Below are 9,809 nucleotides of genomic sequence, written 5' to 3'. Positions count from 1 at the left end.
AAAAGAAGCGAAAGAAAGTGACTCGCTGGATTGCAAATGAACATGGAAAATGGTGTATTTTCGCATTTTTAAATTTTAAATTCAAACCTTTCGCCTTTTAACAATTTCAAAAAATTCTGAAAATGAAGCAATTTTAACGTTAAAATTCAAGTTCCTAAACTGAAGGTCTAAAAATTTGCAAATTTTACAATTAGTGTTATGTAAATTGTATTGGTATCTTAAAAGAGTATAAATAGTTCTTAAATTAGTTTTTAAATTTTCTGAAGTTTACCTTTTTTACATACCTAGATGTCAAAAAAGCCTACCCAATTTTTAAAAATTTTAATCACTTATTTTCTAAGAGAAAATTACCCCTGTTTACCAGTCACTGAAATGGATTAGAAAAAAATTGCCAAGACCCAAGAATAAAAATTGAATGTACAGCGAATTTTTAAATTTTTAATTGAGATTCTCTTTAACTTTGTGATATCAAAAATTTCCATACACATTTTTTTTAATAATACTGTAGGAAAAAATTAACAAGATCGAGCACCGAAATTATAATTAGAGCAAATTTTCTGTAATTCTATGGGGACGGCTGAAATATCCCGAAAAATAAAATTCCCGACTCCGTAAAACTCTCTGTCCCAAAAAATACAATTCCAAAACTAATAAAATTCCTGAACAGTTTATAATATTAACGAATTTGAAAGTTATCAAATAATAAGACTCCCCAAATAAAATTGTTTCTTTATCAATCTTAATTATTTATTAAAACTGCGATAATAAAATATTGTTATCAAATAAATTTTTGTTCAATATTTAAAGTGTTAAAAATTATTGTTTGAATTTAAAATTAAAATTATACAAAAAAATTTACCGACAAATTGATATATAAAAACACGTGTTTTTAATTAACATTTCGATTTTTCAGAAGAACTTTTGTGATTTAAAAAATACTATATACATTTTCAACCAAAATATCTTATCCAGAAATATGTTTTGTTTTAATTATTGTTTTAAATTTAAACAATAACGTTTAAATACTTCAAACATTAAAAAAGTTGTTTCTTTGGTATAAATATTTGATTATTTCAATTAAAAAAAAAAATTGTCAAAGAAAAATGCTTTCAGCACTTGTTTATCTTGAAATGTCTTTCTATAATACTTTTTTTTAAATTAAAAATATGATTTTACGAGAACATTTTTTTTATAATTAAAAAAAGACTACCGAAAACCTAGATCAAGCTTCAGATCTTAAAAAAATTCAGCGATACATACATGTCAAACTTTTCTAAACTCAAAAAAATTTTCTACTGCTTTAACGTCATATTTTACGAAGAATGAGAAAACAAGAATTCGACTTCGTAGTACGATGAGGGCAGCACCTCGATAGGGCAGAAAATGTGAAGTCCTATATATATATAATTCCCCACTCCGACGCCCCGTACCGCATCTACGTTTATAATATCTTTGACATAGGAAACACGGGACTAGGCATGCCATCCTAACTTGGAGAGCGTGGTTGAATCCACGGGAGGGGGAGAATTCCATGAGTGGGGAAAGCCGCCATTTTACGATGTGCCATTTGATTATGCGCACGAGCATTTTTGCCGACAAACTGTGCATGAAAATATAATCATGTGGGCGCTGCCATGTTTGTCGCGGGACGTCAAAAGGTGGCGGACCTCCCCCCTCATTGCATCACACCCGCAATGGCATGCCTGGTCCCTTGTTTCCTTTGTCCATGGTTTCTGCTCAAGTAGTTACCACAAAGATATCTTCGTTGCCGATCTGAGAGTTTTGGAAGACTTCGGTTGTTTTCTATTTATATCTCGATCCCCATCAGAAAGAAATTGGCGATTTTGATGTTTCGCGTTATTCTGAATTTCATGCATGAGTCGATTCCGAGGTTATGTTTTTCAGGTGCATATAATATGCATATTATTACTATTATATATATTATTGATGTTAATATTATAATTATGAAATATTATATCAATATTAATGACTATTTGACTATCTTTTAATAGAAATAGTTCAACTTTTAACTAAAACAATTAGTTTTTTGAAAAAAAAATTTTTGAATAAGATACATAAATTAAAAAAAAGTTGTTGAATTTGTTTTCAACAAAATAGCTAAATTTTTTTGCAAAAATTTAAATTTTTATCAAAAAGGCTGAATTGCATACTAAAAAAAGGCTGAATTGTATACTAAAAAAAGGCTGAATTGTATACTAAAAAAAGGCATTTTTAATCAAATACATGAAAGAAATTAATTTTTAAACAAAAACAAACAAAAATTTTCTACAAAATAGTTCAATTTTCAAAAAACAAATTTCTTCAAATAAAATGATAAATCATCAACCAAAAAAAAACAACTAAATTTTCAACAAAGCAATCCCACTTTCAACCTGAAAAGTTGAAAATAATTCAAATTCTTTGGAATTGCTTTAAATTATTAAAATTAATTGAAAATGTTTGAAATGTTTTAAAACATCCTAAAATATTTTAAATCTCTTGAAATTTTGCAAAGCTCTTGAAAATTCCATGCAATTTTAAATATACCTTAAAATATTTTTAATCCTTTAAAATCTCATACTAAATTATTGAAATCAATGGAAAATTCCTTGGAATCTCTTAAAATATCCTAAGATATATCAAATCCTTTAAAATCTCATATTAATTTACTGTAATCAATTGAAAATTCCTTGGAACCTTTAAAAATACTCTCAATTATTTCGACACCTTCAAAATCTTTTGAAACACCTTGACACCCTTTAAACATTTCTAACATATTTTGGAACTTTTTAAAATAACTGCTAAAATTGTTAAAGTTATTTGAAATTCCTTTAAATCAGAAAAATAAATTTAAAATTCCTTGACAGATTTTGAAACATCCTCAAATATTTAAAATCCTTAAAAATCTTTTGAAATCTCTTGAAATTTTAAAAATATTCAGATTGAAATTGAGAAAAAAGAACAATTTTAAAACGTTAAATATTGAAATGTTTGTATATTAGATTTTTGAAAATGGAATCAATACAAATTTGGAACTTTGGAAATCTTATTTTCAACTATGAAATATAAGTAATTTTCAACTCTATGGAATTCAAGTTTTCAAAATTTGAATTGTAAACTTAAAAGTTTATTTACAAAAGTATGTTCAAGTATATATATATAAAATTTTATACTTATATACGAAAATAGTTTTAGAAATAGTTAAACTTTAACTCGAGTACAAACATTAAAATTTTTAACATTTTGAAATTTTTCTGTTTTCTAAATTTCAGTCTGAAATAATTTCATTTAGAGATTGCCCAATTGAAAAACGTAACTTTCAATTTTACAATTCAAACTTTGAAGACGATGGGATTTAAGTCTTCAAGACTTGAATCCCATCGATTTAAAAATTATCCTCATTGAATAGTTGAAAATGTTTGAAAATTAGATTTGAGGATGTTTGAAAAGATTTCAAGGAATTTTCAACTTGTTTTTAGAATTTAAAGGAATTTCAAAGATTTAAAAAGATTTTAGAAGGGTTATTTAAAAAAATTTCCAGGTAATTCAAAAGATTTTAAAGGATTTGACAAATTTGACAGAATTTAAAAAGATTCTAAGGAATTTTCAATTGATTACAATAATTTAATATGAGATTTTTAAGAATTTGATATATTTCTTGGTATTTTTAAATTTTCAATATATTTTGAAGTGGTTTAAAAAATTTCAAGAAATTTCAAAAGATTTCAGAAGATTTTAAATATTTGAGGATGTTTTAAAAGATGTCAAGGAATTTTCAACTTTTTTTTATTATTTTAAAAAATTTTATAGAATTAAAAAAATGTTAGAATGGTTATTACAAAAAATTCAAAAGTACTTTAAAAATCTTTTAAAAAAAGTTTAAGGTGTATCCAAATATTTTGAAGGAATTTTAATATTTGAGAGTATTTAAAAATGTTCCAAGGAATTTATAATTGTTTGCGTTAAAAAATAATGCATTAAATTTAATATATTTATGCCTATTACCTGTTATTAATAGGGAGAATAGGCCCAGTTCGCCCATGGATATTAATGATTTAATAGACAAAGTTAGATATGAAAAAAATAAGATATGTATGTTCGTTTTTTATTCTTGCAGTTGATTTTTTCAATTTCTAAGAATTTTGCTAGTCACTCAAAAAAAAAGACTGCTTAAGTTAACCGTCTGTAATAAAGTCTATTAATCAATATTACGAGTTTACCGCAACATCAATTTTGTAAAAGAAAATTTTCAATTAAGTAATTTTATTTCATGATCAAATGTCTTCTAACTGTTTCTATACATTATTGATTAAAAAGAAAATTTTAATTGCAAATGTGTTTTCTAACAGTAAAAAAAATGTCCGGTTAAATCAACCAGAATTCTGGTTAAATATGCATTTACTATTTTTTCTGGTTAAAGTAACCAGAATTCTAGTTAAATCGCAGTATACAATTTGTAAACTTTTTCAAACTTTGAAAGAGATAAGAAAAATGAAATACACAATAGGCAAAAAACTTATAATATCTTAATTTTTGAAATAATTGAGTTTTGATTTTAAAACACACGAAAAAAAATTTAGAAGATTTTAGGACAACTAAAAGATTTTTTAGGAAAACTGAATGATTTGAAACGATATTTCGAAGGTTTTGTAAGTTTTGTAAAGGACTTGAAATAATTTGAAATTTGTAGACAATTTAAAATTTTCTATACATCTTTAAAATAATTTTTAGCTATTTTATAAAATATTGAGTATTTCGAAAAAAATGTTAGAAGCTATTTAAAAATTTTGAAAGGATGAAATCTTGTTGTTAAAATTCCTCTAAAAGTTTCTAAAAATCTCTCTCTTTTTGATAATTTCTCCAGAATCTTACGAAAATTATATTTATATAACTTTAAAAAGAAACTGATAAGCCATGATGCCTTCTTGTCAAATCTTTTTTTTTTTTTCTATTTTTATAAGCTGAAGATAATAACTCAGTTATTAGTACTAAATTAGGAAATGTGAAAAGTATTAAAAGTTAAAAGAAAATTAGATACTTTTTTATTTAATTTATTTTAATCAATTTAATTATTTATTTAAAGTTTAACTAAATACAATATAATTAGATTATATAAGAAGTGTTCAAGAAAGCAGTTTTAAAGAGCTACTCATCTATTTATATTCCATTTGTATTGCGGGGAAATACATTTCTCGGAAACTCTCGCGCCGCTTCTGCGAGCTAGAGGTGCTAAGATTCTGCAAGAATCGAAGATTCCCCTCCGCCCTACCAATATCATTTCAACAAATTGGGCGAATTCGGGAATTTTATTGTTCCGGACTTTTCTAATTTAAGAATTTTCCATAGTCTGTAAAATATTAAATATTACAACCACTGCATGATTCTACTATCGGCAACCGTCATCTAAAAATGATACCGGTCCAAGCACATACGCGATAAATCATATTTACTTTTTTGAGGTTTCTGAGTGTTGATACTTTTGTGTACCGGATTCTTGAGTCAACGCAGTTTTTTTAATGTTTTAAAAAGTTTCAAAATATTTTAAAATTTTTCATCCAAAAATTTTGTTTTTTAAATAAAAAATAAATTAAAACTTTCCCTGAAATGTCAGGTGAAAAATTTTTAATTTCTTAAAACCTTTGCAAATTCTGAAATAGAATCCAAAACTTTATTTAAAAATCTTCAGATATCTAAATTTTCTTTTATCTTTTAAAAATCTTCTCAGTATTAAAATTTTCCAGAATCTTTTTTGGCTATTTTTTGAAATGTTTTGAAAAAGTTGTAGAATATTCCCTTAAAACTAATTTATGATAATTTTCTTTAAAAATCTTGGAATCTTTTTAAGTATACTTTTTAAATAAACTTTAAAAATAAGAAAAATGTTAAATTTTTTTAGGAAACTTAAGAAAACTTTTTTTATCATCTTCAAATCTTTTAAAATTCTTCAAAAGCTTTTTCTTTCGAAATCTTCATAAATCTATATTTCGCTCAACATTTGTAGGCATCTCAGCAAATAACAAACTGAAAACATCCACTAAAACCATATTCATACAAAAAATTTGAAACGATTTCTTGTTTTTAAAAATAAATTGTCAGAGACAATTTTAAAAGATTTCTAAAAATGCTGAGAAAGAATCCATAATATCTTCGGCAATTTAAAAATTTTTTAGGACTTAAAAATTGTAAGAAAAATTTGGGTGTTGAAGAATTTAGAAGTGTTAAAGTGATTTAAAATATTTTAGAAGTTTAAAAGATTTCCTAATATTTATAAAATATTTATAAAACGACGAATTTTTAAGAAATAGTTAAATATTTTATAAAAAAGTAAGAAAATTAATCTTAAACCAATAAAGAAATAGAATACTTAAAGTTTGAACCAAAAAATTTTCTTGGTAAATACTTAAATTTCCAATCAAAGATTTTAAATAAAAACATTAATTTTTAACCAAATATTTGAATTTTCAATACAAAAAAGGGATTTTCATACAAGCTTTATTTTCTACCAAAAAACAGCTAATTTAACAAATATGTACTTGAATTTTAAACAAACAAAAAACACACATTTTCAATAAGGATTTTAAATTTCCACGATTTCACCATCAACATTCATACCTTTCGTAACACAAACGTTATAATTAGCCTTTCGACTGAACTGTACTTCAATACATCTTTCCAATTTCATTTTAAAAAGACCTTTAAACAAATTATTTTAAAAAATCGGTTTTGAAAGATTTTGAACTACATGCTTAGAAACTTTTTTAAAACTTTGAAAGGTTTCAAGAGAATGAAAGAATATTCTTAAGGTTAATACGAAAATTTGAAAGGATTTTTTTTATATTAATTCTTTGATAAAATTTAAAAAGATATTAAATTTTTTGAAACATCCGAAAATTTACCAAATATTTTTTAAAAACAACTTACATTTGTACTTTCATTTGTAACACAAAAAATGAATTTTCTACCAATATTAATTTTCAAGCATTAAAAAGACAAATTAAATAGTTCAATTTTAACCAAAAAACAACGGATTTAAAAAAGTTTAATTTTCAATAAAAAGAAGAATTTTTAACCTAGAAAATTAATTTTCTGATAAAAAACAACAAACTTGAAAACAAAAATCTTAAAATTGTCAACCAAATAGATGAGTTTGTAACTAAAAAATAACAATTTCGAAGCATAAATAAAATAGTTGAATTGTCAATTCAAAATCAACCAATTTCCAAAAAGAGTTAAATTTTTAATGAAAAACATGATTTTATAACCGAGCGGATAAATTTTCTACAAATAAACAATGGATTCAAAAAATATATACTAAACTTTAAACACGAAAAAGTATTAATTTTCAATAAAAATGTTTGTTATTTTTCACCATTTTTTATTTTTTTCATCGTTATGTACTAAAAGAATGATTAAAATTTTGATTAATACGCTCTTAAATTAATCATTGAATGCCAAAAAAAACAGTAATTTTTTCAAAATGTTGAATTGCGCATAATTTAAAAAAATCCGTTCAGATTTTTCAGATTCTTTTATGTTAACTTTTTAATTAAAGCATCCCAAATTCACCTAGCATCTACGCGAAATTACCCACGTTGATCTTCTCTACCGACATTGTCAAACTGGAAAAATATCGCCCATGGACATAGGAAACACGGGACTCGGTATGCCATCCTAACTTGCGAGCGGGATTGAATCCACGTGAGGGGGGACAATTCCATGAGTGCGGAAAGCCGCCATCTTACGATGTGCCATTTGATTATGCGCACGAGCATTTTTGCCGAAAAACTGTGCATCAAAATATAAACATGTGGGCGTTGCCATGTTTATCGTGGGACATCAAAAGGTGGCGGACCTGCCCCCTCATTGCATCACCCCCGCAATGGCATGCCTAGTCCCTTGTTTCCTATGTCCATGATGCCGCCCTATTTGACCGCTCAGGTAGAACCGTCTATCATCTATTTCAGTTCGTAAACTGGCCTGAGTAATTGGGGGGGCTTTATTTTAGTTCGCAAAAGCCTCAGGTAATACATGGCGCTGGTGAAAATCATTCGAAATTAAATACATGGGTTCGCCATTCTCCCACCTCATCTATGTCAAAACGATACATGGGAGTACTACCACTGTGCGTAATTCCACATTCCTGGATGAAAGCACGGAGTAATAACAAAGATATTAGGTCCTAGATACGGCATGAGATTAGTTGCACCAGATACCGGTAGTTAGCGCGGCGGGCAAGTTTGTGGTCCGGTATATATATATTGCTTTTAGTTCGGCCACATGCTTGTAGAGGCGCGACATGTGCTGATTGGTTCTGCGACATGTTTGTAGAGGCGCGACAGGCAGCTATATATTTGGTCGCGCCAAATTATAGTGCATTTGAAATCCAAAATGGTAATAATCTAATTTTACTTTAAAAGTGAATGGAAAAATAAGTTTAATTGAGTAGAAAAGGTCTTGATGGAATTCGAAAACTCTAAAGACTTTTTGAAATCAAAATTATGCCCAAAATGTAGCAAAGATGATAGTATAAAATAGTAATAACAAATTTGAATTAAAAAGTTTATTTTTTATTTAAGTTATATTTTTTTTGGAAATTAGTAGGAAAGTGAATTTAAAGATACAGTTAAGTTTTATTTAAATTTAAATAAAATAAAAAAGCTGTCTGGTTAAATCAATCAGAATTGTGGTTGAATATGTCCTTACTATTTTTTTCTGGTTGAAGAAATAAAAATTCTGAAAAGAAATTTCCTTATAAAAACTTATAAAAAATTTTTTTTCCTAAATTTCCTTATAGACCTAGACAAATGTCTTCTGAAATGTTGTATTTTTTAAATATTAGTGAATTAAGTGGTATATGAGTTTTTTAACAGCTGTAAAGTGTATGAAACATTTTCGAAAATCAAAGGAAATTACGGCTTGCTTCTACAGTTTAGCTAAGGCCATGTTATAAATATGAACCATCTTTTTTACAAATTGAAATGAGAAGTAACTCAATCTTACAAAACAAGTTTGCCTAATTTTTTATTATCATCATTTAATACAAAAACTTGACATAAAAATTGCCATAATTTTCGTCTTTTTGTTGTTTTAATACAGGAGATAATTACATTTTTTAAACCGCAACCATGAAAAATAATATAAACCAATGCTATAAATTCACAGAACTATTATGTACTTCAATAGTTTATATTTTTAAAAAGAATTTGACGCTGTTTTTATTTTATTTTATTTTTAATAAATATATAAGTTTCCTTAGTTTTTATTTAGTTTCCTTTAATTATTTCCTTCATTTCTTTATTTTGTATTTATTGAGAAAAATAAGTTGAAACTTTAAAATGTTCTCCACCGGTCATGTATAGAAAACTATACTTTCCAGGTGGTCGGTTAAGCTTTTGTTTGCATTTACTTGTTTAACTGTCTGAATATTTAATTCTATTAAAAATTTTTGATTTTGCTAAAATAATTATTTTAAATTCTTTCCTTTAATAAAAAACTTGCTTTTTTATATTTGTTCGTAAATAAATTTATTTTTTAATAATTTAAATATTGGATTAACTTTTAGTTTCTTTTATAAAATTTTAAAGGCTTATGCATTATAAATTAATTACCTCATTAAAAAAAGTTTTTTTTATGAAAAATAACAACAATCATGAAAAAAACCCCACTTTTTTATTTGAAAAAGATATTAATAATGTTTATTTCTTGCTTAATTAAAAATAAATTAGGAAGGAATTTCATATTTGAATAAAATTATGAATCGAACCAAAAAATACATGATCTGGCACTTTTTTGTCAGACTTATTTTTTCA

Source organism: Belonocnema kinseyi, chromosome 5, assembly GCF_010883055.1.
Source record: "Belonocnema kinseyi isolate 2016_QV_RU_SX_M_011 chromosome 5, B_treatae_v1, whole genome shotgun sequence".
Lineage (NCBI taxonomy): Eukaryota > Metazoa > Arthropoda > Insecta > Hymenoptera > Cynipidae > Belonocnema > Belonocnema kinseyi.
Note: the sequence above shows the minus strand (reverse complement) of the source record.